The sequence below is a fragment of the Canis aureus genome, chromosome 27 (assembly GCF_053574225.1).
Source record: "Canis aureus isolate CA01 chromosome 27, VMU_Caureus_v.1.0, whole genome shotgun sequence".
In the NCBI taxonomy this organism is placed as follows: Eukaryota; Metazoa; Chordata; class Mammalia; order Carnivora; family Canidae; genus Canis; species Canis aureus.
The window spans coordinates 7,733,851-7,760,700 of NC_135637.1; the positions used below are offsets into that span (position 1 = coordinate 7,733,851).

Below are 26,850 nucleotides of genomic sequence, written 5' to 3' on the forward strand. Positions count from 1 at the left end.
CAGACCCCGCTTGATTTTCCTGGCCTTGTCTGCGTGTAAGACTATGAGAAACAGCAGAGTAAATCTGACTGTCTTGTTTTCTCTCCTGTTTATACTCCATCGTGCTCTAAATAAGCTATAATTGTATGAGCTCTTGTTTGCAGAAAGGGAGCTAAACATAAAGAACACTGTCCCGAGATAGCAATTATTCTCTGGTCACTCATCTCCCTGCAGGGACCAAATTGTTTTGTAATTTCTCATTAGGCGTCAGCTAATTAAAAAACACACAATTAGTAATCATTTTAATTATAAGTTGCTCTCCCAGAAAGGACTTAAGATACAGTTAAAATGGAAGCAATCAGATACACAGATACCAGGGAAAGACAAAAGAACTAAGGGCTCTCCCCCAGAAGTCATTACACAGATAGCAGGTTGCAGATAATTAATGAGAAAGCCGGTGTTTCTGCCCATTGGCTTTGCTTCTAAGAGGTGAGCACTTCTCTTTAAAATTCTGTGCTGATTTTAAAAATCAATAAATCATTATACTCTTGTGAAAAATAGAATAATTTATCATATCTGAAAATTAAAATGAGCAATGTTGGCTCTTTGCACATTTGGAGTCAGGAATGCATTTTCTAAATCTGTTATCAGAACGGTTCTGCTATCATATCAGGGACTCCGCTCATGTAAATTTTAGGAAATAAATACTATTTCAGCATTGTAAAAAATAAAATAAGCTCAGGAATCTGACATTTGCATATAAATAGAAAATAACTCGGATCCCGACTACAAGAAGAAAAATGATTTCAACATTCTTATATAATTCCCAGTAAATTCGCCTTTACAAATGTCCTTGTCATGTTATTTTAAAATGAAGGTTAATTTTTGTAACTTCTTTTGAAGTGAAAATGAAACAAGGTCTTCCAAGAGACATCTGTATGATGCAGTTGAGCACAAGGGGATTCGTCTTTTTTCCCCCAACTTCCAGCCAAATGAAGAGAACATTAATGCTGATCATTTCCCATCTCACTTGGTTTTACCGATTACACCTGTATTCATAGATTTCCACCCTCATCGTCATTGAAATCTAGACATCCAAGATGCCAGGAATCCACTGCTCCCCCCCTTCCTTTAGGATAACTGTCCTTGTGCTTCTTTAAAACCTCTCTGTGGACTGGCATCTACGTCATCTCAAACATTTAAAGACTTTGAAGCAGAGAAAGATTTCTTAGTTTATCAATGTCAACACAATGGGACTGAAAGAGAAACGTGTTGAGCAAGCAGAGTTAATTATTTTGCAGTCAGGAGGCCATAACCCGGATGGTCTTGGTGGAGTTAAGAAGTGGGAAATTAGGGCAGAGTCTTCAGAGAGCTTAACCCCAGGCTGGGTGATGGCGAGGCAGGTCTCATGAGGTGGGACCTACTTGGGACTGGACACAGTCAATATATGTGGGATGCACCCCACGTGATGTCTCTCCGCTGTGAGCTCAGGCCACCTCACCCTGACCTGATCCTGGGCTGTAGAAATAAGGGCCAGACCAGGGCAGGGTCTTGCCACCAGATGGTCACTGTCCCTAGCTGTGCCTTTCAAGGGAGGTTTGCCACACTCACACATAACAACCTCAGAGCCTCTGGGCCTTTGAGATGCAATAAAGGGAAGGTGGTTCTACACTTGGTATGGATGTCTAGAGCACAGCACAGCATCTGTTTATGATGACAAAGGCATCATCTCCTCTGTGTCTGAGACCCACAATCTGTCCATCATGGGTCCTGTGGGTAGTCCTATCTGACAGGGACATGGAGCTATCCAGGGACACGCCTGGGTATCGTTCCTGGGGAATGCAAGTTTCTGTATGTCTCCATGAGCCTGGAACATCATGGAACATTCAGCATTGTTCAGATACCCGTTCTGGAGCTAAGCAGTCACTGGTGCTTGCCCTCAGGACTGTTTAACACAGGAAGAAAGGGCTAGGACAGCTGAGGCATAGTCCCTTCTATCTCCTTCTATAAGTGATTTTTGTAGATCTTTCCATATCTCCATTTCAATTAATGCAGGACTTAAAGAAGGTGAGTATATCATGTATAAAGTGCAATGCATATCACATTTTTTGTTTTTCTTACTGCCATCCAGTCTGGCTCTGCTGCATCCAACTGGTTTGGCAGGAAGCAACCCTGGTAATTTTCGAGGGACGCTTTCTCCATCTGTCATGGAGCTTTCTAGATTCCTAGAGCTTGGTCAATCCAGAGTTGAGGAGATCCTTTAGTCCTCAATCTATCTGGGTGCCCCTGACCTATATCCATTGAATCCACTCAGAGACATCAGCTTCCCACCTTTAAGTCACACTGGGGATGGAGACATGAGACTCGCCTTGCCTGGAAAGGTTCTTGACTGCCTCCAGTTGATATTCTGGCTCTTTTGGGTGCCATATCTGAGTTAAGAGATGGAATGATCCACCATCCCCGTTTGCCTTCCTGCAGAAAGACAGAAAGCCTCAATTTCCAGGAATCCCTCAGTTGTGAGTAAACCAGGACAGCTGGTCAATCTAACCACAGCTCCTCCATCCTCCTCCTCCAAATTGGGTCACTTGCCTCAGAAAGCCTCTAATTGGTCCACTCCCTTCAACTGGGAAAATACAGCTACCCTGTCACCAGACACCCAGACTTATTAAAGTGCCCAACTTTCTTATCTATTCTCTGTGGTCCGGAAAATGCAGACCTCTAGAAAGAGAAACCCACAGCATGAGTTTTTTCCTTGAGAAGGGAGTAAAATCACATGTCCCAGCCTCTCAACATCAACCCTGTCCTAGAAAAAAAAGGGGGGAGGGGGGCTCAGTTATATTCTCGATCAAGTCATGTCAGCACTCAGAGGGTTCCCTGTAGAAGTGGTTTTCAGCTCTGGGTATATGTAGAATTATCTAGGGAACTTGAAAAATCTCCCATGCCCAGACTCTACTCCTAGTCAATTCAGTAAGAATCAGTGAGGTGTACCCTGGGCATCAATAGGGTTAAAAACTTCCACTTGTCGGGACTGGTGGACAGAAGTTTCTGTTTGACTTCAGTTATAAGAAATTCAATAAACAGATAAAAATGGACAGCAGTTTCTATGAACTATGATCCTTAAAGTCCCAACTACTGACCCATGGAGGTCAAGGCAATACAGCTCATGTAACACAAAAAGCCACCTGACCTGCTGAAATTCTGACAGTGGAAATCTCTCAATTCATGCCACTTTAGTGCTCCAATTCTGGGCTGACAAATCCTGCAGTCTCAAGATTTAGGGGACAGAAGGAAGCCCCCCTCTCCCATCTTCTCCTACAACCCAACTGAACTCCTATTATCAACATTAGTAGTAGTAGTATTGTTTTAATTTCCTGATCTCCCTCAAAACCTTGCTTACCAAACTATGACTTTCTTCTCTACAGAGTTTCTCAAAATTTAATTTTGGTTATGTCAGCTCTCAAGAGTACACAGGAGTGTGTATCTTTAAATATATATTTGATAGTAAATATAACAATTTACAACCACTTTCAAATGCTAACTCTGGACTCCATTGCAAATGCCATACTTTTACATTATTTTGACATATTTATAATTGCCTGGAAGAGTTTCTTAGCCAACTAACACTTTTATTGGGTCAGAAAATCTTGATGTGACCTAAATTTTATATACGGCTATTTATTTCTGTTGTTGATGCAAAATATCGGAATAATTTAAGATCTTGCTGAGTGGGAAAAATCAGAAGAGGTAAATGGCATGATTACTGCTTTTTTTTATTCTAAATAATTCAAAGAAGTTTGGATAAAATATATGACACAAAATAAAACTACCTGGGAAACGTTCAAGACCATCTATTATTTAAAACCCGTGTATGTGAACAAGAATATTAACAAGATTGGGCCAATCTGGGTCTGTCCAAATGTGGCCACTAATGAGAACAGGCTTCACAGGTGTTGAGTCTTGAATTAATAACTCGTCAGCCAGAAACTCTGGAGCAGACCCTCCTCTTCTGAGGGGGCGCATGGCTGGTGCCTGGACCAGTGAGGGCAGACCCCAGCTGGGACCCCTAATGTCCTTCCTCCTTGGCTTCTTTTATGGGTACCTAGGCTAAATAAATGTAATAATAATAAAAAAGAACATAAATTAGAGTTTTAACCTTTTTTTTTTTATATCTTATTTCTTCCAATTCCGTTTGAAGCCTCTAAAGTGGAGGGGCTTCGGTGCTGGGTTGGCAGTGATCATCTAATATTGCTTGCTGCTCTCAGGGAGCACGTCCAGGGAGATGGGCAGTGGCTGAGGCCAAGGGCTTCTCTGACACATCGCTCTGAGTAAGTTCACAGACAAAAGGGCTTAGCATTCGGGATTCCTCTTTGGCTTCTTCTCCAAGTTCTGTGGTTCCTTTGATGGCTTCCATTACAGAAACATCCTAAGGAAGGCAGATTGCAACTGATCTGCAAGTAATCTCACTGCATCAAGGGTCCTAACTTCCCAGGGTTGGCACTGACCGCCCCATGTCCTGGGAAACACCACAGTCTCAAGCATACCGCGTACTCGGTCCCCCAAGGTTTAGAAGACTGCCTGGTCAGCTTTCACGTGCCCAGACACCAGTAGGTAATGCTCCCTACATTCTGTTTTCTCCCTGGAGGTCTGGCAGGCCAAGAGAATGGAACGTGAGCCATCCGTAGCACGGAACCCAACCTGCTTTTCTGCACAGCCAAAATTCAAACCCGCAATGTGGTTTGAAAATATATGTGCTCATGGCTGCCGAGGTCCTTGAAGAAGATGTGGTCACCATTCTTCAAACGGAGAGACAAATTTTGAAATGAAATGCCACAGTTCTTTTGCTGCTTCCCTAACTGAAAATGAAAGCCCGCTCAATCTGAGCCACATCACAGAGAGATATCACCAGGACCTTTGTCAAGACAGGGGAGAACAGTAATTCAACCATCTTAACTTATTAGGGGGGAGACCCGGGACGTAATTCAACATTTGCCCCCATTCATTTTATGGCTCTCACAACCCGTAGCCGTATTACAGAGAAAAGGGAGGGTCTCCTCATCGCCCAATAGTTACATGAGGAAAGGTCTGGGGGACTTTTCCTGTTGCATTTTTCTCCTCCCTGGCCTCTGTTTCCAGACTGCTGGAGAGCACAGATCACCAGAGGCTTTCTGGATGCTTGAGGGGCCGGCGTGGGGTGGGGGATGCAATTCAGAGCAGCAAGTGATTCAGAGTTAACTCGCTGGGTGTCTGGAAAGGCCTGACGAAACGCAGCGCAGAAAATTAGCCCGTAAAACAGCTATAAAATCTGAGTCACGGCATCATAAAAATGCCAACTGACCAAGAACAATAGATATTGCAAGCAGCCAGGAACAGGGCCGGTTCCCATACGCACAGGCCTGGAAATACCCTTCCCTCTCAGAACCTCCTTGCCATGCTGTTAATGGAGCCAGCTCTGAAATAAACACCAGCGTATGGAAAAGGATGGATCCACCCTGGAAGGTGGAGGTGAGTGTTCACCCTGAAATGACGTTCTGTTCCTTTGCATGAAAAAAAATCTGCCAGGATGGAAAAACAAGAATCATCTAGACTGCTATTCCCCCAAATAGAAGCCGATTCTCGTTGGCCACCGTAGATATGTTCTATACAGTCGCTGCCAACATTGAATTAGCAAAACCTGAACTATTTTTTCTAGAGGAAATACAGATTTAAATTCCTGGGTGTCTCGTCACATTTTCATCAAATGATAAAAATGACTTTTTTTATGCGTCTTTATGATTTTTTTAAAAGATTTTATTTATTCATGAGAGACAGAGACACAGGCAGAGGGAGAAGCAGGCTCCCCATGGGGAGCCCGATGCGGGACTCGATCCCAGAACTCCAGCATCATGTCCTGGGCCCAAGACAGATCCTAAACCACTGAGCCACCCAGGGATCCCCTGTGTCTTTATGATTAAAGGAGCTTTATTTAACCTACATTGTCAGTTCATTAATGCTTAACTCAGGACCAATGGTAGAACTAGTACTTGAGGGAGTTTATTTAAAGAAGCTTCTCTGGGAGGCACATGGCAGCCTTCTTGCGGCAGGAGCACAAGGCAGCTCTTCAGCACTAGCTTGGCAAGAAATCACCAACAGCACAGAAATGAAAAAAAAAAAAAAACCCAACCAAAAAACAAAACAAAAAAAGCCCGTGGCAGTAAATAGATCATGGAAAGGACACTTGCTTATGGTCTGAGAGCTGAAACAAGAGGCAGAGAGTAGCCTTGTTCGCCCTGAACAGGCTTATCGGCCACTTAGGTATCTGCCCCCAGCTCTGCACATATTCGCGAATAACCGCGAATGTGCCACGAGTATTGATAATAAACTTCCCAAATCCACTGAATCGACTTATTTACTTCTGAGCAGTCAAAATGCCAATATTTTGGGAAGAAGGTGCAAAAGCACAAAAAAGGCATGTTGCACAGTGAGGGTGCATTCTTAGCCCCGGGGAGAGGGGACTCCCATCCCCACCCCCAGGTGTGGACCATGGTCACTTCTCCCCTACCTGCTCTCCCAGTATGTCCGGGCTGACTCTCCGCAAGCCAACTCCCTTGCCTGACACTGTGGAAGACATGCTCCGTCTGCTTCAATTTCTGGTTTGCACTGAGGGGAAAAAAGCAATCTATCATCTCTTAGGGGGGGAAAGTCACTTGGAAGAATCTATTTTTGTACATTCAAAACAGCACTGCTGGTTCTTGATGAATATCAAACAATGACAGTGGAAGGAAAAAAGGAAGGGAGGGAGGGTAGAAGGGAAAGAAGGAGGGAGGAGGGAAGAAAAAAGAAAGAGAGAGGAAGCCCTCAGAGGAGCCTGGAACCTCTGGACACCCCAGGTAGTCAATGGGAAAATTTGCTTGCTTCTTTTCATATATCAAAAAAGAAGCTGCAAGTGTAACTTTTCCCATAAAAGTCCATTGAAGGGGTGCCCTGGGTGGCTCAGGCAGTTAAGCATCTGACTCTTGGTTCAGTTCAGGTCGTGATCTCAGGGTCGTAGGATCCGTCTGCTTGAGATTCTCTCTCCCCTCTCCCTCTGTCCCCTCCCCCCATTCTCACTCATGCTCTCTCTCTCTCTCTTTCTAAAATAAATAACTAAATAAAATCTTTTAAAAAATATTCATTGAAGTCACAGTAATGTAAGCATAGGGTGTGAACATTTCCTTGGAGTTTCATGACATTATTTTGTGGCTAAAATAGCTTTATGAGATATTACCATTTTTCATGATCCTGATCTCATTTTCCTGTCCAGTAGAGTCAGCCCTTTGTTCATGGTCTCCTGGAAGTCAGGGGGTCAAGTGGAAAACGGAATCACTCTATCCCTTCTGGGGGCACTTGATTTATATACCAAGCTGGTCCTTAGGGGCTGATGATAGCAAACACATATATAGCACATGCCATATGCTAGGCACTGTTCTAAGTTCTTCATATTCTTGATTTATTTAACGAACATGGTAGTTCTGGCATCATCCCTCTGTTACAGAACAGGAAAATAACGCACATGGAGGTTAATGATGTTGCCCAGGTGTGCACAGCTGGGAAGTGATAGAGCCAGGATTTGAACCCACACCATCTGGCTCCTGAGTCACACTGCACACACGACACACACCTCTCTCCTGCCCACTGCAGGATCACAGTTCTGTGATGCCCCACTACACTAATGTGCTTTTCCAAAAACTTAAGGAGAGTAACTAAACTACCATGATAGCTACTAGATTCAAGCCAATTATCCGGAATAATACAGAACTATCAGTTTCTGTTTCTTAATTGAGAGGTATAGGCTATTGATAAAGTCTCCTTACTTACAATAAATCAATCAGCTAATGGCAGACTTTATAAGGATAGATTGTTTTTAGGAAGGTGGTATGTTTGTATCCACTTTCTGTGTGGCTGTCCCGGTCAAGCTTAGTGACAAAGCAATTTCTGCGTCAGTGTGGTCTGTTTGGCTGAACGTCTGTCCTGTTCTAATTGCCTTAAATGTATGTGGCTGCATTTGCTAAATAAGCAGCCTCCATCATTACAGAACACAGATTGGCTTACAAAAAATTCAACAATGCACATGTTTAAGTGTTAAAAAGCGTACAAAAGCACATTGTAAGCTTTCACCAAGCCCAGCCACATTTTTATAATGGTGCCTCAGAATAAGGATTGAGTGTCTTTGGGCAGCAACATATTTTAAGTTTGATTGACATCAAAAGAATCTTAAAGGCAATTCTTTAAAATCCTTTTTTATTCTCTCTTATGTGTTTATACCCTTTTAAAATCAAATATCCCCAATTGCATCTGTGTGTATCTCAACTTTCTGACAAGGCCACTTAATTATCAGCAGCACTGACTGGAAAGCTCCCCCTTATCAGCACAGAGGCTGCTTTCTTTGTGTGGCCAGCAGCCTCTAAAAAGCTTTTCAGAGCTAAATCCTAGTGCCAGGAGATTTTCGTCTTTCGGAAGGTCGCCTGTCATTGTAACTGGATTATCTGGCTATTAAACTGTGGTCCTTCCAGAATGCCAACACTCCAAAGAGATTGTGCTAGAAACTCAAGAGATAAGCAAGTGACTTTCTGTAAGTATAAACAAGCAGACTCCAGCCTTACTCCTAAAAAAGATGGGCATTCCAATGTGCCAATTATTTAATCTGCAAACAGCTACTGGGTGCCCACTCCATGCGGGAAACTGCCGAAACGTTAGCACCATACAGGATGACATTCATTAGAAGAGGATTTTAAATATGATGCTGTTGAGTTAAGTTGGGGCTTCCTTTTTTCTAATTTTGTAGTTGGAGAATTGCAGAAGATGGGACGGAAAAGACAGACCAAAGACTAAATATATTGCCTGCTTGTCATGGGGCGGAGGAATAGGACAATGTGAATTATAAACAAACAGGATGGAAATTCAGAAATATTAACACAGGATGAGATCACAGTTGATTGTTGTTTCTTTTTTCTTTTCTGTTTTGAACGGTTGTTAACTAATACATGGTTAAAAAACAAAATTAAAGTGCAAATATTAGCTATATTACTTATAATGCTTCTGCTCTAGCAGGATAAATACTTGCCCAACAGTAGCTTCAGTGAAAAGGACATGAATTGTTTTCTTCACAGAGAACTTGGGGTTTTGTGATTCTGTGACAATGTTCATGTTCTCCGTGATATCTCTGGGATTCAGCCGCTGTCCATCTTTCTTCTTTGTATCATTGGCACGTTGACTCTTAATCCTCTTGACTGTCACTTCATTATATGATTATATGGCTGAAGAAGCTCCAACCATCACATGTGTGTGTCCCAAGCAGGAGGGAAGCGGATGACAAAGTGGCTTTCATCTGAGAGGTTCCCATCAGAGATTCCTCCCCTGGCTGCAGCAGAGGCCAAGATAATGAATCTTTGATAAATGGGAGCTGGGTGAGCACAATTATCTGTGGCCAATCAGAACCCAAAGACTGTGGATGGGCATGTTGCACCTCAACAAATTCAAGATCTCATCAGCAAAGAAAAGGGGAGATTTACTGATGGACAGGCAGCAATGTTAGCCCCTGACTTACCACCCATCATGTCTAGAGCCCTAAAGATAAATAACCCTCATCTCCTAATTCTCACTGGAGCTCTTCTACGGTGGGTCAATATCCATAAGGAACATGACTTGAGATCTTTGATTCTGATTCTATTGGCTCAGCTTTCAACACTTCACATAAGGATGCATACTAGAACTCCATTTGTTCAGAGGACAAGTCATCAGAAGTGAATTCAAAGCTAATGTTATTCTGAATATTTGTTTGCTAATTTTGATCAGTGGTTCTGGGGATCTCAGCAAGCCTTCCCACTACTTGTATAAGGCTCTGTGAATTCTCTGGTAGAAAAGAGCCGTGAGTTCTTAAGGCTGAGAACATTTGTCAAGAGAAATGAGAGAAAGTAGTTACTCTGCTCAAGGAGATCCTGTAGGAAAATATGTATCTTTCACAGGAATGTGGGAGAAAAAGAAATAGGGAACTATAGAGCAGAAATAGCAACTTCTGATCATTTCATCCACCAAAGCCACTTTTGGCAGAGATGTTCATGATTAGTCATCTCAATGCGGATGCCTCTGCTTTATGTTTAAGCTTTGGTTGTTCTGTGAGCAAAGTCTTCTCTCTAGATATCTGAAGTTTTTAAGACAAAGAATTTCCCTTAGTAGCCTTCTGTTCTGAAAACAAAAACAGGGCAAGAGAAGGAAAAATAGTACAGGGAGGACCTGATGCTACATCCATGGAATGAGGCTAAACGGGCTCTATTTCTTGTTAAAGAAAAAGGAAGAACATCCAGGATACAGTGGAGTGATTCAAGAGGTCACATTTTGCACACTCTGTAGTTCTGGAGACAGTACAGATGTGAAAACTGCTCAATAAATCCTCCGAGCCTGCTGTCCCTCCAAGGCCACTGGCCTTGGGGCTGTTGGCTATACAAGAGACCCTGTAACCTAACACACATCCTACCTTGCTTTGCCCTCATAAAGACATCGCTAGCACTCAATCAAGGTGATGTCCCCTTTGCTGCAGTTATTATCATAAAACTCAGCTTTACTTCATCAACAGTGTATCTGGTGGCATTTCTTGGGTAGTTGATTGTTGACACCAGGAAGCCTAAGATCAGAGCCCTGGTTGCACATTTCAGATCTCTTGGAATCATAAATATACTCTTCCTTTTGAGGAGATCATAGCAACCCTACGTACCTCAACCATTGCTTTATGGCTTTGTATTTGAATTTTCTCATGTCATCCATGGAAATCTGGAATCCTTATTGATGGTGGATGGGAAAAGACTTATGATTTCAGTGCCTAGGGAGAGTAGAACTACCAGTTGAAGAAAGAAACAGGCTTTAAAGGACCCAGAAGAATAAAGCCCCTCAGAGATCTATACCCCATAACGCAAGACATAGAGATGAATTTCAGTTGAGCTACACTATCCTAAATGTCAAGCCAGCCTGCCCCATGCTGACTCCTAGGTGTCATTGTCCCATGTCCCCACAGAAAACTGAAGACATTCCTTTGTGGTGATTCCATGAAGGGCATGTGACTCACGCAGTCAATCTCATCCTGAAGAGGAAGCAAAGAGATATTTAACCTTTGAAAAGGTTAAATTTTCCTTGAAGCGATGAGAGGTCAGAAGATTCAACAAGATAAGAAGGAGTACCTTCTTAATGCTAAAGAAGACTATAGCATAAAGAGAAGACTAGAAAAGGCAATGTTTAATCTGAACAGATCATGGATTAATGGAACCTCAGGCATCTCATAGGGTCACCACTTAGCTCACTGTACACACAAGACCCAAGGAAAAGACTGAGCCTGCCTGGATGGAGGAGGTCAACCATGAATGGCAGATGCAAGAAGGGCTTTCCATGAATAACATGCTGGAAATCAGGAGTGTGCCAGATTCCCCACTGGCCCAGCTTGGCTCATCCGTGGCTCCTGGAAATGTTTAGATTCGTAATCCAGATTTAGGCAAAGAAACAGCCCTTGGCTACTTGCTGATTGGTCCTACCAGCAGGAACAGTGGTTCCTAGAGGGGTCTTGTGGTCCACGCCATTTGGGGTCTCACCCAGGACACAGACCTAAGGGCTAGAGCCCCATTGGGCATCTTCTCATACTTTCCATGTTGATTGAGGACAGTGCTCCTTGCGGGTTGCCTGTCAATTTGGTCTGTAGACTTAGTAGCTAAGACACTGCCACAGTGGTGTTGCTTCTTGGGTCTGATCATTCTCATGTGTACATGGTTGTGAGTGTGTTTTTTTCATTTTATTTAGGTGCATCAGTTCCTGCCTGGTGGTACATGATTGTACCCTAACTCACAGAGCAGCATCCCTTTGCCTCTGCCCCAGGGTCCATATCACAGGTATAACAGAGCTCAGCAACTTACACATTTTAAGGCTGTAGTTGGACCCATTTGTTTTCCCTCTTAGCAGATTTTCCCTGTACATGTAAACATGCTGCACAGATTGTGGTGTTTGCTTCCAAAGTTCAATGCCAAATTGCTCATCTCTGGCCATTCCCCTTTGAAATCAATGAAGATTCTCTAAAAGACATGGTGTATATGGGAATGCTTCATCTCTTTTTAATTTACTATTACTGGTTCCTTATAGTAGCTACCATATACAGCCTGAGCAAGACCTGATTTGTTACTCTCCAAAACTCTTGGGACATTTTTTCCCTCAATATCAGAAAGTATACTAAGTGTTCAATAAAAATCAGTTAGTGCTAGTGCTACCATAAATGACATTTAAGTCCTTCATCTATTCGTTTGGCAACTCTCCCTTGCACATCACCTATGCACAAAGCCTCATGCTTACCATCCAAAGAGAAGGTATATTTGTTTCGAGTAAAGTTAATCTTGAGCTCAGTTTTTGAGATCGCAAGATATGGAGAGATGCTCAGGGCAGGACAAAGGAAGTTTAGACATGTTGCATGAATACCCAGAGCTTCCCTACTGTGCATTTAATTGTGGGGTTATATGAGATCATAGCAACCCTCCGTACCTCAACTATTGCTTTATGGCTTTGTATTTGAATTTTCTCAATTTATCTAGATCCCTCCTTTGTCATTGTCAAAGCTTAGTAGCACAGACTTCCAAGACTGTGAGTACCATATACTCACTTCCCACTGGGAAGAGTAGCTTTTCCTATTACTTCTCCTTAAATTATACCCTTTAGGAGCCTGGAGGATAGTGGGAGGAAAGCTCAAAGGGTCTAATCATGGGAGTGTTCTAGTTTTGATCAGCTATTATTTATGTGACTGTGAGGGAAAATTAAAATTATTTAATCTTGTGGATAAACATTGATTTTTAAAACCATTGAACAGTATTTAGCCTCATCAGCCTGCATAAAAGAAATAATTTTGCATGTATAATATCAATGCGGCTAACGTACACTCAGGTTAAAGATACTATTTTGAGCTAATCACAAATAATACAAACTATCAAAAATGCAATTCACATTTCATTACATTTCATCACCCATCTTCCTAATGGCTGCTTAAGGCAGAGTGATATCGCACTGGAAAGCAGATCTTCTAGTGTACTTCCCCAGGTGTACGTCACTGATTCACCTACTCCTTCACTGTTTTGACAAAAGTAGACTGAGGACTAAGAGCCAGATATTTCATTAGGCTTATTCATATTTGTTTTCTAAATTCATATATGCTACTATTGTCACTTCACAGAAGAGAAGACTGAAAATTATAGAGTTTGAGTATAATTTCCCAGGAGCACTTTCATCATAAGATTCGAATCTTTATTTTTTTTTAAAGATTTTATTTACTTATTTGAGAAGAGAAAAAGAGCACACAGGCAAGAGGTGCAGAGGGAGAGAGAGAGAGAGAGAGAGAGAGAGAAAATCTCAATAGACTCCCTGCTGAGCATGGAGCCCCAAGAAGGGTTCAATCTCATGATCCTGAGATCATGACCTGAGCTAAAAGCAAGAGTGGGGTGCTCAACCAGCTGAGCCACCCAGAGGCCCCACAAGATTCAAATCTTGATCATTAGCTGCCTTTGCCACCAAGCCCTGGCAACCCCAGCATCCATTTACTCATTGCAAAGGGCCTGATGATGGATACTAGCTGTCTCCATCCATTATCCCCACTTGTCTTCCCTTGTTCCATTCTCCCCTCTTCCTTTGTTCCTTCTCTCTGTTGAAGAATCTATAAAATCGGTAACTCTTCAAAATTGGGTTGAATGTAGCCCTTTATGGATCTTCCTTCCTATTGGATTTTGTTTTTGGAAATACAAATTTGGCCAAATGAGAGATCATCCCTGTTGATATTTTCCCTACGTGAAGCAAAACATCTCTACTTGCTGAAAGCTTTATTTTAAAATTCCAGGTCTACTCTATAGTTGGTGATGTGCTCCTGCAGAGGAAAGGTTTGATCTAGAGGTACATGTTTGGCATTTGCCATCATAATAATAGTCGCTTAAAAAGCACAAGAACGGGGGCACCTGGATGGCTCAGTGGGTAGAACATCTGACTCTTGATCTTGGGGTTGTGAGTCTAAGCCCCACACTGGGTGTAGAGATTACTTAAATTAATAAATAAATCTTTAGGGGCATCTGGGTGGCTCAGATGGTTAAAAGCGCCTGCCTTCACTTGGGTCGTGATCTCGGGGTCCTGAGACCAAGCCCAAATCGGTCTCCCTGCTCAGTGAGGAGTCTGCTTCTCCCTCTCCCTCTGCCTGCCGCACCCCCCCTTCTTGTGCTCTTTCTCTCTGTCTTTCTTGCAAATGAATAAAAAATAAATACATAAATCTTTAAAACAAAACATGAAAACAAATAAGATACTGAGAAAGTATATGCATTGAGAAGAGCAGGTGGCTGAAGCAAAAAATGACCAAAGAACCAGCCACCCCAAATCAAGCAAACCTTGGGACCAGCCTCATGTAAATGGGAGGCAGACCAGTGGAAACCTATGGGAGCTGGAGGAGGACAGGTGACATCAGAGAAGGTCCTAGGGCTTTAGGGATCCCAGGAAACACAGCAGAGGGCTACGAAGCCTAGGATGTTACATTTCAATTACCACGGTCAACATTTAACCTAAATCAATCTCTCAAAGCGGCCCATATGCCCACTACCAATGCCCATAGACCCCAGATTCTGGTCTCCAGCATCTGATCAGCCATAAGAATCCAGCACTCATGGGATAATAGCCGATTCTGAGCCTTGGGGCAAAAAAGTCAGGAGGTCTGCAGCTTGTCGATGTCAGCAGAAAGCCAGAATATGTTTTAAAACTTAAAGGCAATTCTAAAGGGGACGAGAACTTTAATTAAAGGTTTTTGCTGGCCCAGTTATGAAAATTTTGAGCATTTAAAAACCAGAGTACTCATGGTAATGGTTTATGGTTAATTGAAATAAAGTGACTCTGTGAAAGGCAATGAGTTAATTATATTCAGAGAAAAAAAAATTGATTCAAAAGGCAAAATATAATGGGATATTTTTATTTAAATAAGGGCATGGTATTTGTGCTGGCACATACATATGTGCATGTATGAATTTCATTTATCCTGCTAATCATATGGCTGCATATGTGTGTGAGACGAAATTAATTACATCAATTATATGGTGTTTTAGAATATACTGGAATGTACGTGCAGTAATAAATTTTATAGTAATTGTAATCTTTATGTATTTCCTAGTAGAGTCTATTAAGTAATTAAAAAAGAACAACCATTTAAAAATGTCATTTCATTTCTCTGAAGAAATTTAATGAATGTGGTACTTACTGCATGTTCAAGAGCTTAAAATATTTTAAGTCATATATGTATGCATACATACACACACATTTGTATTTATATTTTTATATATAATCTAGACAGTCTGGATTATCAGATGCCCAGTTTAAGCAGGAAATTATCTCCAGTGACCAGACAGGTCTGAAAATGTCCACTTGATGTTTGGGGCCACAGGGCAAAGATTTACTTGATGGCAGGTTAAAGATGGAAGCCCAGAAGGTGAATGTCCTTGGAATGACCTTAGCCACTAAGACTGGAGAGGCAGACAGAGAGGTGGGTGGATCCCACTGTGTGTTCACAGAAATGTTTGGGAGAGGAAAAACTTGGGAGGAATGTGAAACACAAAGCAAGTAGCAGATGGATTAATCTAATCCGAAGCTGAAGCAGTCAGTCACCCTGTGTCCAGGGCCTTGGGCTGTGAGATCGTCCATGTGGAAGCAGAGTGTTCTCCATTATTGACAGAAAGTCACTTAAAAAGGCACACCAAGGCGCTCCAAGTGGTGAGAGCATGTGGCTGCTCCTCAGACATCCTGTCCCAGCTGAAAATCTCCAACCTCCAAGTAACCTCCTTCCACTGGGGAGATAGCTTCACCAATGTTTGGAGAATAAATTCTAAGTTGCTTGGGATCTCCATTTTCCGGAAATACTAAAATTATATCCTTCGTAGCCCTTGAGACCCAGGAAAGCCTAGAATCGATAACAGTGGTGATGAATTCTATCAAACCTGCATATTTTATTTTTCTGTTAAGATAAGGAATAATTGGAGAACAGTCGTATTTGAAGTATTTATAAGTGGTGAAGGTCATTTACCACAGAAGCAGCCGTGTTTCCCACTTAGAATGCGATTTGAAATCAATTTTTTTTTCCTTGCGATTTTAAGTTGAAAACTAAAAGAAATCTAGCTAAATACTAAGATCATAATGAAATGTTAAGGATAATTTGCTCATTTATTAAGTATATTATCCTTGTTTAAATACATAAGATAGTTTTGCTTATAAAATGACACTTGAACTGCTTAAAAAGAAAGCAGGTATATTAAATTTACAAATATAGTTTAAAATATGGAAAGAAATTTAATTAACTGATCTTTTAAAGAATCCCTTAAAATAAATGTTAAAATGTATTAGTTCTGCAGAGAGGATATTAGGATGTGTGAGTAGTAATGCAAGGCTTAAGGACAATCCTGTATTTGGGAATTTTGCTTTAATATTTTGATTATTAATTTAAAACCAAGTGGCCACAGATGATCTTTTCTCTGCATGAAAATCATCCGGAAGGCACCTGAGTGGCTCAGTCAGTTATGCCTCTAGCCTTAGTTTCAGCTCATGCCATGGTATTGGGGTTGTGGGAGATTGAGTCCCTAGTCTGGCTCCGTGCTCAGCACAGAGTCTGCTTGACGTTCTCTCTCCCTCTCCTTCTGGCCCTCTCCCCTCTCTCCCTCTCTCTCTCTTGCTCTCTCTAAAATAAATAAGTAAAATCCTTAAAAAAAAAATCACCCTGAAGGTAGCAGTGCACAAGGACAGAGAGGACCCGCTGTCACTGAGCAGCCAGAAGGCTGTGTGGCAAGGGGCAGGGACCCAGGAACCCAACCACTGAACCAGAGTCAGCCCCAACATATCCAACATATCCATATCTCTCTCCTTGGAGTAAGCCTCATGGGACCAGGTAAATGGGGGACCCATGTGACTGCAGCCCCCCACCCCTGCTCTGTTTCAGATCACCAGAATGAGGAGGGGCACTCCTGGAGCCCCCTGCACAACTCAGCATCCTGGTGGTGAGGAAGAGCATGGGATCTGGGTGGACACATGGACTCCCCTCAGGCTTCATCTTCACAAACCGAATGACCTCTGGCAAGGGACTTACCTCAGTTCTGCATCTGTAAACTGCAGATTTACCCCCATAGGTCTATTGTGAAATTAGATGAAAAAAACCTTTAATTGTAAAGTGTTTGCACTAGTCCCTGGCATAAAGTGCTCAAAAGTTGGTGAAGCTAAAGGAGAGTGGAGGGGTGGTGACCCAGGGAAAGAAGGATGGAATGGAGTGCATTCAAACCCCTCCACCAATATTCTGCATCCGGGCATTCCCATGGCACCTACTACACACTGCTCTTAGCACTTCCATGGTTAGACACCGCCCTCTCAATCACCCCATGAAATGGGTGCTCTCTCTATCTCCATATCAAAGATGAGAAGTCAAGCTCAGAGAGGTTGAGTGGGCAGTCCAAGGTCACACTGGCCAACAGGCGGTCAAGGGGAAGTATGCCTTGGCTGGCTGGCTCCAGAGTCCCCATTCTCAACCACTCCCCGCTCCCTAGGCCATGTGAACTAAACACTTAATCCTCCCAGCAACCCCATGAGCTGGGCACCAGTATGGTCTCCAGTGTGTGCATGAAGAAATTGAAGCAGGAAGAGGTTAACTGGTTTCAAGGTAGAGAAAACTTCACCTGAGCTTAATATTACCGATGCTAGCAGCACCAGCAATAAGGATCAGCATGTACTGTGATGCATTATGTACCAGGCACTGTCCTAACCACTGTGCCTATCGTAGATACATTAACTTGCTACATCTTTTCAATTACTCCATGGCACGGATTCTATTATGACTTTACCTGTTGCCTGAGGCCAAGCATAAACATCAGAAATGGCTGCTGTAGGTGAGATAGGTGGTGAGGGGCAGAACAGAGACTCCACCCCAGGACAGGTTGGCTTCAGACCCTCCCTCAAAACCCCTGTGCTGTGCACAAGCACACACACACACACACACACACACACATAATCACACAAGATACAGTATTGAGCTATGTTCTTAACTGCTATTCTATATGTTAAAAGTCAAATCATTGGGCACCTGGGTGGCTCAGTCAGTGAAGTGTCTGACTTCGGCTCAGGTCATGATCTCAGGGTCCCGGGATCAAGCTCCATGTTGGGCTCCTTGCTCAGCGGAGAGTCTGCCTCTCCCTCTCCCTCTGCCCCTCCCCTTGCTCGTGTTCTCTCTCTCTCTCTCTCAAATAAATAAATAAAATCTTTTTTAAAAAAGGTAAATCCTGGGACACCCAGATGGCTCAGTGGTTGAGCATCTGCCTTTGGCTCAGGTTGTGATCCTGGGGTCCTGGGATCGAGTCCCACATCAGGCTCCCCTCAGGGAGTGTCTCTACCTCTCTCTCTCTGTGTCTCCATGAATGAATAAATAAAATCTTTATAAAAAAGTTAAATTGTGAATTCTTCCAAACATAAAAATTTAGGATCTGTACTCTTCAACCCACAAATGTCCTATGAGGAGGGGGTGCTTTAAATTGCTTCTGGAGCCACTTTTCACAATTCTTTACTCCAAGAGAAACCTTAGCCAACACTAGTGAGTTTGACACCAGCATTTGCAGGATGTGGATTTGCTGTTTCTTTTTCTATTAAAAGGGAGTCCTCTTCGAGGCATCCCCAGGGTTGTTGGTTTTGTAAATAAAAATACAGGAGCTCAGTTAAGTTTGAATTTCAGATAAACAACAAATAATTTTTAACCTAAGTATGTCCCAAATTGCAGCCCACCCTATATCTTATCTGTTGACTGTATTTTTGATATAAATGTATCCCAAATTGTGTTGTGTGTCCTATCCTTTATCTAGTCACCCTGCCACTGAGCACTTGAGTGGAAATTTCACATAGAGTGAAGTGAGGGCTGCCACTTACTTCTTAAATTTTGTGTCAGAAATGGAGTTTAGCAATACAGGGCTCTCCTAAGTACATTATTTCCACCTCAAAACCATCTGACTTGCTCTGTTGGTCAAGTTTATGCCACATTCCGTTCTGCCAATTACAGAGAGTAGACCTACAGGAGTTTCCATCCCCAGAGAAAGCGGGTACCTGCAGAATCAGGGGAGAGACTCATTTGTTGTCAGTTTATCTCCTCAAAATGCACCCCACCTTAGATTCTTCTTTCCTGGGTAGTAATAGTAAAATACGCTAATTCAAGTACTTAGAAACCTCACCCCGCTGTGGTTCATCATGCAAAATTAGTTCCTTAGAAAGAGGGCAAATTCTTCATTGAAATGAACTACCTTTGAGGAAGTGAATTTTTCTTGATATCTCACACTTCCTAGTAATAATTATAATTCCCATTATAATTATTCACTTGGTTGTGTGAACAGAACTATCCTATTATGTAAATTGTGTGCAATTGCTTAATAACATAAAAGAAGTTTTAATCCATCTGTTTTTCAGAGTAGAAATGACCTGATCTAAATATTTCTTTTTGACAGAGGTGAATTATTCTCAGCTAAGAATTAGGAAGAAGCAGCAGGTTGGAAAAGCTGAATATACACTTAATACTCCCGCTAGCAAGCAGAGAAGCTAGTTTTATTCAACTCACTGAACAAATGTGATATTAAGTGGGCTTCACCAAATATATATTGGGATAAAAAACAATGTCTATCTTTTAGTCCCATATGATTTAATGAAATTCATGCACCACTGATTTGTTATAAATTAGAGATTAGTGTCATTTTGGGGTTTGGTTTAAAATACAAGGTGCCAAAGATGAATTAACTTTACACATGTTCAGAGAAATTGTATTGGGTTCACCCAAGTAGAACAAAAGAGAGGTAGTTATTAAGGAAAGGGATAAAATCGGAGACAGAAGTTATCTGAAAGAAGCAGTGATCTGTTCAGATGTTACAGACAAGGAAGCTTAGAGAAAACACCTAAGAATTCACACACCCTAAGGAAGCCCCACCAGGCTTGGAGCTGATGATACTGTGGACCATTAGCCAGGGCTGAGAATCTCAAGAGCTTTCACAATCAAAGGATGAGCAACTGGCCACTCCATATATTCTCCTTTTTCTGTGTACTCAAATTTGAATGCACTGAGAGATCAGAGCAGAAATTTGACTAAGGATTCCGGGTTAAACCCATGGAACCTGAGAGTATGTTTATTGAAGGGTGTAGATCCTCCAAGCCCTGGCTAGTTGTTCCCATGTAGGAACAGTTCTCCCAGCTTCAAGAGACTCCAAAAATCTAGATTTTTATGTGAAAATTTCCAAAGTTTTCATCTTAGATACTAATACAACCAAAGTTTTAAAAAACTAAAACCATAGTGTGGAATAAGAAAACAAGGCTACAGATGAATCCAGGCTATTGATCATTAATTCGTTACCTTTACACAAGCTCACCGTGGGAAGTATTTTGTACAACATAACACCTGAGAGAGGCTGTACTTGCAGTGCCAATAGGAGGTGGGGGCTTTGGGCATCACAATTTCCTTGTTCTAGGAAGTTCTGCTGTGACACAGCAGGTTAGAATCCAGTGCCATAGGTTTGGTGCATGAATTCTCTTCCTTGGCCAGTCCTAGGTTCTCAGTTGCCTGCCTTGTCTCCTGGAGCTTCCCCGGGTTTTAATATTTGCCCCATTTTCCTTGTAATATGACTCTGGGCTAATTTTCTGGATTATCTGGGTCCTTGGAAAACAAGACAAATATTCATCCAAGGCAGAGGTTTTTAAGTGACCCAAAGCAAAGGAGACTTTGTTTAATTCGGAAAATCTCATTTAAAGAAATACTACAAATATCTTCAATACCCTGTTGGGAGAATTTCCCACCCCCTTGACTGGCGACACCAACTTTTGTCTAGCCCACCTCCTTAATGCTGGAATTAACAACATGCGGTATATTAAAAGAACAGTGGGCCAGGAATCACGAGGATTCGGTTCTAGTTCTGTGTCAAAAACCAGTAACTGGGTGACTTGGACATACCCTCTTCCCCTAAACTAATTAGACGAGTCACTGTTTCCATTCACAACCATGGCGAAGAGATTTTGGCATATCTCTGAATCCCATGATGGGACAGGCTTGTGCACATGCTGGTGGCACTCCCCGGGTATTTAGTCAAGTGCTAATCCAGGTGTGTTGCTCTGAAAGCATTTTGTAGATGTGACTAATACCCTTGCTCAACTGGCTTTAAATACAAGAGATTTTTATAGATGATCTGGACCGGGTCGACTTCATAAGCTAAAAGACCCTTAAAAAGCAGAGCTGAGGCTTCCCTGCCTATAGAACAGGAGTTTCAAGCTATGCCTGAGAGCTCCAGGCTGCCCCTCCTATGGCATGCCTCAAGGATTCCAGATTTCCACAGCCATCCCTATAGTTGTATATGCCCATTCCTTGGGGTCATCTTTCTCTCTTTTTTAAAAAGATTTTATTTATTTATGAGAGACAGAGAGAGAGGCAGAGACATGCGCAGAGGGAGAAGCAGGGAGCCTGAAGTGGGACTCCATCCCAGGTCACCGAGATCATGCCCTGAGCCGAAGGCAGATGCTCAACCACTGAGCAACCCAAGCGCCCAGGGATCTCTTAATATACACTCCCTATTGCTTCTGTCCTCTGGTTCATGCCTGCCTGGCATACATGTGTTATTATTTACTTAATATAAATACATATATTTACGTATGGTCACCGAAAAAAAACTGTAAATATATTTACTTTAAAAGTAAGATTCACATGACAACTCTAAAGTAGAAGTGGGCATAATCTGATATCCAAGCATCAGTTGGGGTTTCAGTGAGAAACGGGACACTCAAATAAGGATTAATCGGGGCACCTGGCTCAGTTGGTTGAGCATCTGCCTTTGGCTCAAGTCATGATCTCAGGGTTCTGGGATTGAGTTCTGTGTCAGGCTCTCAGCTCAGGGGATAGTCTCCATCCCCCTGCTTGTGCTCTCTCTCTTGCTCTCATTCTCTCTCTGTCAAATAGACATATAAAATATTTTTCTTTTAAAAAAGATTTTATTTATTTATTCATGAGACACAGAGAGAGAGAGAGACCGGCAGAGAGACAGGCAGAGGGAGAAGCAGGCTCCATGCAGGGAGCCCGATGCAGGACTCGATCCAGGGACTCCAGGATCAGGCCCTGGGCTGAAGGTGGTGCTAAACCACTGGGCCACCTGGGCTGCCATATAAAATCTTTTTTTTTTAAAGGATTGATCAAAGAAGGATTTATTTACCAAACAAACAAACAAACAACCAAAAAAAAAACTATTCACAGGTCAGGTGAGGTGTTCCAGAACCACAAGAGAAAGCACAGGACCCTGGTCTCGGGCAGGGAGATCGCTCAAGTCTGCTCCCTGGTGGGCTTTTGGTTCCTGCATCTCCAAGAAGCTGCCTCCACCTTCACCTGTGGTCACAGGTAGTGGTGGGGTGGGGAATGGGAAGACATGATGGTGGTCAAGTGTGAATTAACAATATCTACATGAAATTCTTTTTCTCCCTTGCTTCACTGCCAGTGAGATAAAACCTTCGAGGTTCACGAGGTTCTAAGAGGCATCTAACCACACACACAAACACAGACACAAACTCGCCCCCAGACGGATGGCCATGGAAGGTAAGGAGCCTACACTCAGTCCAGGGAAGGTGCTCTTGTCATGCTCTCGGTTGGGGGCAGATGTCTGCTAAATGGGCTGGTCTTCACTTACCCCCGAATCTGTATTTGTCTACACAGTGGAGTATGGGTTCCTACCAGACCTCATCTGTTCCTACCAGACCTCCCCTGAGCCCGATGCCACAGACAAAGCAGGTGCTCAGTCAGTGCTGCTTGTCTGAAAGGATGTAGGTGGGTGTCTCCCTATCATTCCCCCATTTATGATTTCCTAGAAGGCAGGATCTGTTGCCGTCCTGTTATGTAAATGAGCTAAAGGGGGTTCCTGCAGATTGGTCCCTAGACCTAGACAGAGCATTTCTTCACAGCAGGCTGGGACGCATTAGCTCAAAAACCTGCCGGCAATGGACTAAAATTTTTATACAACCAATTGTTTTAAGTGTAGCCTAAATAAGTGCGTTTTAGCTATTTACAGCTTGCTTGCTTTCCATATGCCACAAAACTGCACCCACATCTGCTCGCCATAGATAAGATAAACCCCGGAGCCCCAGACTTCAAGCAGCTGCTGGCCCTTGGAGCTCTCTGACCAAGACTCCTGCCGTGCTGCTGAGCAACATCACCTGGACACACCAGCCGTCTCTGCAGAGCTTCCTGGTTCTCCTCCCCTTCTGGATAGTGGCCCCCAAACCGTATCCTCTGGATGGTTGCGTGCAGTGAGGGGCTTTTGCTTGCAAACCTATGAGCGTCCCCCAAATAAACCCATTGTGTGCTACTGCCACCTGGTGGTCAGATGCTTTCCCTAGCTCAGCCCCCAAATCTCTTGAACTCGTGAGCATGGAGCCCAGTGGCCCTCACTGCCTATGAACTGAGGGGAATTATTCCACTGCCCTACTTTACAGAGTAAATTCGCAATCTGTGCTTGTTGTGTGAATGAATGGGCAGAGGGGTAGATGGTTGAGTCTCTGTCCGTCTGTAATCCCTACAAAACCTGTCCTCATTAGGGTGTCTCCAGGGACAATCTTCTGCCATCACCACCCTGGAACCCTGGGACAACCTCCCACTGGCCAATCAGTGCTTAATGCATCCAAGTGATCCTAGATTTTTGGTAAAAGAAGGACAGGGATAGAGCTACAGTGCCTGATGTGTAACATCAGCTCCAAACCCTAAACACAGCCAGCAGGCGTCTCTCTGTCTCGGGGCTTCATGATGTTCAGGAAGCCTGCCTGGGGGCTCCCAGCCTCAGAGTAAGCCTCTTCATTTGGTAAGAGCGGAGTAGCTGATGCTTCTGAGCTCAGGAGGGGGTTAGAACCCAGCACTCCCCCATGCTGCTTTCTCACATTGCCTCAATGTTTCCCCCATTTCTTCTCCTTTCTGTCTGTATCTTGACATTGGTGCATCATGTTTTCAGTCACCACTGACAAAGCCTGAAGCTGGTGGGGTGCCAGGGCCACCCAGGTGAGTTAGGTGAGGTTCCCACTGTCTACTTCTAGTACCCCCACTGCCATCTGGCTGTCGGTTTTAGGGGTTTATTTACAGCAGCTTCTTCATTATTTTCAGACTGGATGCATACAGACTAGAGCACATCCAATGCTGCAATTTCAATCCTTGAAACCAGTAGGAAATTTCTTTAGATTTCCTGTTCTGCTTTCCGCACCAGCCAATCATCCTGCAACTATTCATCCAAAATGAATGTTTGACTTCCAGCATTTGGGAAAATGAAGTAATATCCTTCCCCTTTTGCTCCTGATTTGACTTCCTCCTTAATTGCAGAATGCAGAATTCTTTTAAAGGGGAGTTTGAATATGTGAACACAACAGTATGAAATGCTGCAGCTGGAACAGCCCATTAATACTGGTGAGAAAATGTTCCTGGGCAGGACTATTCCCCATCATCTAGGGAGCCACTTTTTTGACTTTGCATTTGATCAACTAGGCTTTGAATTCTTAAGAATTAGGCATCATCTGTGGCCATAAATGAATAGAAGATATCAGTGCCTGGATACTCTTGGGCAGAGGGTAAAGATGAGGTTGTCTTGTGTTGTAGGATCTGATGGTATGAATGGCCGCCAAGATCAATACCAGGAGAACTGCTGCCATCCACATCCACAGACGCAGGTTTGAATCAATGGGAACTTCGGAAATCATTGCAGGTACAGCATCCTGGCTTCACCCAGCTTCCAACTGTGGACCTGCTTATCCTACTGTACATGAGAGGTTCATTAAAAATAGAACCTGTCCCCACCTGTCTCGAACTAGTGCCACCCACGAAACTTTCACGCTCTGTTCTCTCGAGACCGTGGCTTTGATCTAGCAGAGCCATGCCCTTGAAGAAGCCTTTTTTGGCAAATGTAGCTTTTGGCTCTGACCCACAGAGTTAATGTGGGTGAAGACCATTTCCCTCTCTACAGACATTCAATATCATGGCCAGAGGGGGTCATTATTTCTCCCTTCAAAATGAATTAACAGTTTTTAGAAGATGTCACTTTTGTCTTTGCATAAGGAAAATCAGTTTCCTCATTATCCTTGAACCCTGGGACCCTTTCCCACCGTGTCTGTGTTGGATTTCTTTATTTAAAGCTCCCCTACAGCATTAACACAAGAGAACCATATGGAGGGATAGATTTTTGAGAGCGGCTTTGGCAGGAAGCAAGAATTTAAGAGCTCCACAATATAGAGGAATCTACTCAGAAGTGTACATAGTCGATGCAAGAGTCAGACAATTGGTAGGTATCTTTTTTAGAAACTAGCAGAATTCAATTTAATGTGATAGGTGATTTGGGATATAGGAAGATAGCAGAATGAACTCACAGTGGCTTGTGCCTCATTTCACCTAATAATTTCAGGATAAACCTTTCATCAACGTTTTATCAAAAGGAATTTCTGCACCTGCTATTTTCTCTCTGCAGACCACTAACATCATTGGTGTGACAGACTTCTGATCACGAGGTGGTCCAAGGAGGAAAGAAAGAAATTAACAGACAAAATTCAGATGAGAACCAGTCTTTTCCTCCTGGAGTCCAGAGAGTTACACAGGTAGGTGCTCTGGACACCCATGTGTTTCAGGGGATAATTAAATGGGTAGTGGGCTTCAGAGGTCCACAGGAAACTGAGATCCACCCCCAGACCTGTTCTTCAATAGGAAGCACCCACGTGCCTTCTGGCGACACAGCACTTGTCACAGTAGATCAAGCATGTGCTTGTACAGACTTCTTAGTGACTCCTATTCAACGCCATATGGCATCCACCAGCCAGTGACCTTTTCCTGACACTGGAAGCAAATCTGTCAACAATCCAGATTTTCTAAGCTTTACTTTTCTCCCTAAGTATTGTTCAAGTAACATCTCAAGACCTAGGAAATTACAGCAATCAATTCCATCAGGCTAGTATAAAATGGGAAAGGTGAGCTTGCTTAGTCCAGATTTTTCAATTGTGACATAAAGACAAGCAAATGGGTTGGTATCCATTGTGAGAATGTGCGTTCCCCAGTAATGATCCTTGAGGAAACCCCCGTAGTGCTATGAGGTACTGTCATAGTGACATTATTCCAAACAATGAAGTAGGTCTGGGGAAGACACTCAATCATACATCAACCAAGACAGCTTGGTTGGTGCTGGATTTGGAAACATAGGAGGTAAATGGAAACCAATGGTAAAAAAGAGAGAGAGAGACAAAGTCATTAAATATACACTCTGTCATTATCCCTGGGTGTTCAAACTCACAATCTCGAGCCTTAGGAATTTGCCCTGAATGTGCAATTTCAATATCCCATCAAGATGCTGTCTGATGATTGGCTGCTTCGTGGACATACTTAGCAGTCACAGGTCACAGGCAATCTGGGACAATCATCCTCATGGAATGTTCTCAGTAAGGGCATTGCAGCTGCTGTGTCTCAAAGGACTTAGACCCAAAAGTGGAGCCTTTCAAAAACCCAAGCTCGAGGAGTCCGAGGTGCCAATGAAGACCCCAATATCCAAGGTGCTCATGAAGAATGCTAACCGAATTCATGGAATGTGAAGATATAAATGAACGTTGGTATTTTACATATATGGCTTTACATACATACACAGACCTGAGTAAATTATAAAAATGTGTATTTAATTATTTCATCTATATGTCCAAATGTCTATATATTTAAATTGGTAATAAAAAGCTTTAAAGAAATCTTTTCAGTGAAAAACCATGGCTGGTCGCCTTAGGTTTGGGTTGCCACCAAATGGAAATTTTATTAAAATCTATGTGCTCCTGTTGGAAATG

The 26,850-nt window shown here is 42.9% G+C and overlaps 2 long non-coding RNA genes across 3 annotated transcripts in view; one reads left to right on the top strand and one right to left on the bottom strand.

Moving 5' to 3' along the window:
- The window catches only part of LOC144299714 (uncharacterized), a 166,194-nt gene extending 159,586 nt beyond the window's left edge, over positions 1–6,608 (bottom strand). Inside the window, exon 1 of the long non-coding RNA XR_013366376.1 lies at positions 6,518–6,608. This is a non-coding gene — a long non-coding RNA (uncharacterized LOC144299714). The remainder of the gene's footprint in view (positions 1–6,517) is intronic.
- Positions 5,097–26,850, top strand: part of LOC144299715 (uncharacterized) — a 28,475-nt gene continuing 6,721 nt past the window's right edge. Inside the window, exons 1-4 of one of the 2 annotated variants that reach the window (XR_013366379.1) lie at positions 5,097–5,481; positions 22,506–22,603; positions 24,641–24,746; positions 25,503–25,629. This is a non-coding gene — a long non-coding RNA (uncharacterized LOC144299715). The remainder of the gene's footprint in view (positions 5,482–22,505; positions 22,604–24,640; positions 24,747–25,502; positions 25,630–26,850) is intronic. The other variant, XR_013366380.1, reaches the window with a different exon arrangement.